The 4855-nt window shown below is 35.1% G+C and overlaps 1 long non-coding RNA gene across 1 annotated transcript; it reads right to left on the bottom strand.

Annotated features, from left to right (window-relative positions):
• Window positions 1-3320: 3320 nt before the first annotated feature.
• On the bottom strand, window positions 3321-4547 carry LOC147785983 (uncharacterized). Its single transcript, XR_015414968.1, has 2 exons — window positions 4467-4547; window positions 3321-3495 (listed from the first exon to the last, which is right to left on the bottom strand). It is a non-coding gene; the product is annotated as an uncharacterized LOC147785983 (long non-coding RNA).
• Window positions 4548-4855: the final 308 nt, after the last annotated feature.

Genomic DNA, 4855 nt, shown 5'->3' with positions numbered 1-4855 from the left:
AAAAAAAAAAAAGAAAAGAAAAAACTTCTTATCATGACTAACACCATAAAAAAATCATTTATCTATATTCCATCCATTATCTCTCTTTTGAAAATGTTCTCTCATTTCTTATATTTTTTTCTCCTACTTTTTTAATACCTTCTTAATTTCTTCTTAATTTCCTCTTAATTTCCTTCAATGAATGTACTAAACTTTAACATTTAAATATCTTATTTCTGTAAAAGTATTGAGTTGGAAAAGAATAATATTGAAAATAAACGATCTATTACACGTTGAGAAATGTTTGTACATGAGAGAGTTGGGGACAAAATTGTAGAGGAAAGTGATCAAAGAATATTTATTTTCAATTTTTGAAAAAAAAAAAATTAAGAGTATTGTGAAGTTTTTTGTTTTAAAAAAAATATTAAAAGTATTAACTGAACTTCTAGTTCAATTGTATTTTTTAAACTACCTATTACACGTCTATCTAACTAATAATAAAAGCTTTTTTTTAATGAATATTGATGAAACATTTGGAGGTTCTAAGGATATTTTTTAGAACATTAAATGTATAATTATTAACTATTTTTTTCATTATCAACATTTAGTTGTTGTGGTGTAGTTGTTATCACTTTAGTTTTACACACTAAAGATTCCTAATCCGATTTTTCAGAACTCGGTAGCAACAATTTTTTGGAACAAAATGTCAAATTTTTTTATCATTCTAAAAGTTTTTGGGCCTAAAGAGTTTGGGGAGAATAAAATATAATTATGAAATTAAATAACAATAAAATAAATTTATGTTTCTCCAGAATAAAAAAGACTCATAAAATAAAATTATGAAATAAAATAAAATAAAATTATTATGAAATTAAAAAAAATAAAATAAATTTATGTTTCTCGAGAATTAAAAATAATTATAAAATTAAATAAAAATAAAATAAATTAATGGGTATATAATTGTATCCTACCCAACATAATTTTTTTTTTTTTTTTTTTTTTTTTTTTTTTTTTTTTTTTTTTAAATAGCACATGTATTATATTTTTATTGGTCAATTTATGCCTAATAAAAATCATTTTAACTTGAGACGTAGATTTATATAATATTTGTTAGTAAGTTATGAAAGATAGCAACCTTTCAAGGCTGAGGAAATCAAAATTGCTCTTGTGCAAATTCACCGGTCAAACGCTTTCGAATCAAATAGACGTGGTTTTATATTTTGTAAGAATCGACCGTTGAAATACATGCCTAAAGTGTAATGACCCTAGATTTCTATTAGCCTAAAGTCACTACCATCAATGTAACATATTCTCTTGTGCGAGAATAAACATTTAAAACTTCATCATAAAACACTTCCATTGACTTACATGTTTGAAATTTAAAACAACGTAATAAAATTAAATAAAACATTAAAATTAAAAATACCTTATACTAATCTAAAGTCTAAAAAATGAAATACCATTGTCCTGTGCATGTGTCACGGTCTTTACTTGCTATGCCCTCAACAACCGTATAAGGGTGTCTTGCATTTACCTGAAATAGAAGTAGCACACGACTTGGGGTATTTTAAGAAATACTTCGTAAGTGACCCCACTATTGGGGTCAAGGAATGCAAACACATGCTACTATGATTGGGGTCCTATTGTTAAAATCATCATGGAGGTGGCCTCCAATCCAGACAGAATTGGATGTGTAGTACTTCCCTACACATGATCCACACGTGCGAGTGTTAGTCCAAAGGTAGCTTGCACCCCCTGGAACCATCAAAGTTGGGCTATTGTCCGTAGTCGGACGTCTAGAGGTTAGCACACCCCCCCGAGTATCATGCAAGGCATGATCGTTATCATCGTCAACATAGTGTACGCGTCGGTGAACACACAATATACATGAGGTCCCTATGATTTTCATCTTTAAATCATTCTTATGACACAACCCTATACATTATTCATACATCACCATAGGTAACATGCATGCATTGGCCTTCATACGTTCATCATCATTAACATCAATTAGTGTTGTATCTTAGAAAAGTCATCGTCATAATGCATCATGGTATTTAATACATGCACATCATCTTAATATGGAATATCATCATATTAAGTCATGTCATCATCATGTTATCATGCATCATATCATCGTCATGTCATCATCTCATATCATCATATACATCATCATATCATCATATAACAACATCACACTATTATATAACAACATCATCATATAGCATCGTCACATTATCATACAACATCATTATATCATCACATAACATAAAGCATAAATGACACGTGCAAATGCCACTAGGCACGTGTCATCATAAATAAGGAAAATCCTCCAACCGAGCCGATAGTAAGACAACTTGGTTGGTCTTAGCCAAAGTTCTATCAATCTCCAAATTTGCTTGCTTTTGTCCTTCGAATTCATTCTCAATTATGTCGAGACTTCAGCTATTTTGAATATTCACTTAATTGTCTCTGAAAAAATCGAATCCCATATTTTCAGTGTTTTTAAATTGAGTTTGGTAGTAAAACTTAAAATAAAAAAATATGTCAATATTATTTAATGATGTTGAGGACATACAATCCCAATATTGTTTGTTATAATATTATTTTCCTACAACAATTTAAAAACAGTTTAAGCAATTTTTATTTTTTTCTTTATTTTTTATTTTTTATGTTTTTTTTTTTTTACCAATTTTAATGGATTCTTACTTTTTCTTTTCTAAAATGGTTGCGCCTCCAACACTTTAATTGTTATGGTATTTAATTTCCAACAAAGATGTAAATATGAATAATGACTTCCTCAACAACTTCTCTCCTTCTAAGAGAACTAAACCTTTTGGTTTTCTGTTTGTTTGTTAAGGAAGGAATTACTGATACTTGGTAGGAGAAGTATTTTAGGGGAAGTATTTTAGGGAGAAGTTGTGAGAGGTTAATGGAAAGTAAAAAACCCCTTATAATTTTTTTCTTATTTTTTATTTTATTATTATTATTATTATTTTTTTTTTTTTTATGGTTGTTACATCATATACCTCTAAAAAAAATCGTCCTCGAAAGCGTTTTAATCTCGGAATAACTTTGGTCCTTGTCTATCTGGAAAGGTTTATGGTCTGGAATGTGCATTAAGTCGGTCATGTATTTACGAAGCATGAATATGTGACATATGTTATATAAGGTAAAGAGGGACTGTGGTAGGGGAACTTGTATGTTAGTAGTGTTAATGGCACGACCCGATTTTCGAGGCTTCGAAAAACCGAATCGTGACTAAAAAGACGAAATCGAAAACAAACAAAAGGAAAATAAAAGAAAAGAAATGCAAAGTAAAAGGATAAAAATACTTTGAATTAAAACAAAAGAGAGAAATTTTGTTTGTTAATTATTACAAAAGAAATTGCAAATATAAAATGAAATACAAAAAACTCCAAAAGACCGAAAAGGGACTGACGCTCCGGAATGACCCCCTCTGTGACTGTACAGCTCTCAAACGCTCCTCTACCTCGACCAGCAGCCAGCGAACACCTGAGAAAAATAAAAGAGAACGGGATGAGTATAAAAATTAAACTCAGTAAGCCACCTACTTGTAGGCTCTCTTCGCATCTTAATTTAACAGTAACTCAGTTCTAGGACATCGGGTTCTAACCTTAGTCTCTTGGGGCTTGCCCCTTGGGTTTCACCGGTTCATCGTCCTTTCATTAGTCACCTAGAGGTTCCTTATGCCAAGCTGATATGATCGGTATCTCTCTATGAGGCGCTAACTCTACATGGCTATCTAGGACTACATGGTATCTAGCCTAGGGGGTGCTGAATACCCCTACACCCATATAGTCCTCCTATGGGGGGGCGCGACCCAACCCGTTCCCATGCAGCTAATGGGCTGTACGACGTGGGGACACATTCCCCATGCGAAATGGCTAAGAGCAGTAAGGACTGGTCAGAGACCCTTGGTCCTCCCACGAAGCTATAGATACCGTTCTCACGCTAGCAATCTATGAACACTCCTAGGTACTTTCTTGCCATGGTTAACCGCTAAGTTTCTAGGGGAAAATTAAGTCTGGCTGGAGCGACATATCGCTCCTAACAGTAATTCTCTAAGCTTATCATAGAAATGGGTACTAGAAAATAACGGGTGTGCATGCAACCGTCTTCTAACATCCTAATATTCATGCAAACTAGGCACGCCGGCTCAACGAGGCGATGGCCTCCATCCAGCACCCAAAACACGAAGTTCGCGCTCAATGGGGCGAATTCATCCATCGAGCACCCGGAACACGGAATACACAATTCTGACCTAAATTAAGCGCATGCATACGTACAATGGAAGCTTAAGGCATACAAGCAACACTCAGATAATTCACCCAACACATCATAACAATCCATCTGATTAATTTCATTCATGGAGAGCTAATTTAAGGCAAAATTACTAACATGCATACATACAATCCAAGCGAACCCTACAAGTATTTCATCCTAAATACTGGGTGGTGACTTACCTGGTTGACGCGTGCTCTTTTTGCTAGCGTTTCTTTGCCCGTGAGGTGTCCAAAAGTACTGATTTCTTTAAATTAAGTCCCTATTCACGTAAGAACAGTATTAGAACTGGAACCGGGACAAAAATCGGGCAAACAGAAAGCAACCGGCAAAATTAGTCGTTCCACGCGCGCGGGAAGGCTGTAGTCGTAGGCTGCACGCGCGCCTGCCACGCGCACCCGCCTCCGCGTAGTCGCGGGTCAGCCAGTCCGGTCGGCTCGGCTCGCGTCGCAGTTCGGCCCGGCTTACAGGCGACACGTGTCGATGCCTCGCTGGATCTGCGTTGCTCCAGCCGATGGTCGACGCTTGTCCGGCGCCTGTCGCAGCCGTCCGGCGCTCACCGGCCGACTCC

The sequence above is a fragment of the Cucurbita pepo genome, unplaced genomic scaffold (assembly GCF_057944985.1).
Source record: "Cucurbita pepo subsp. pepo isolate OVF unplaced genomic scaffold, ASM5794498v1 scafford_8, whole genome shotgun sequence".
NCBI classification, from domain to species: Eukaryota; Viridiplantae; Streptophyta; class Magnoliopsida; order Cucurbitales; family Cucurbitaceae; genus Cucurbita; species Cucurbita pepo.
This window is presented reverse-complemented; position numbering and strand designations above follow the sequence as displayed.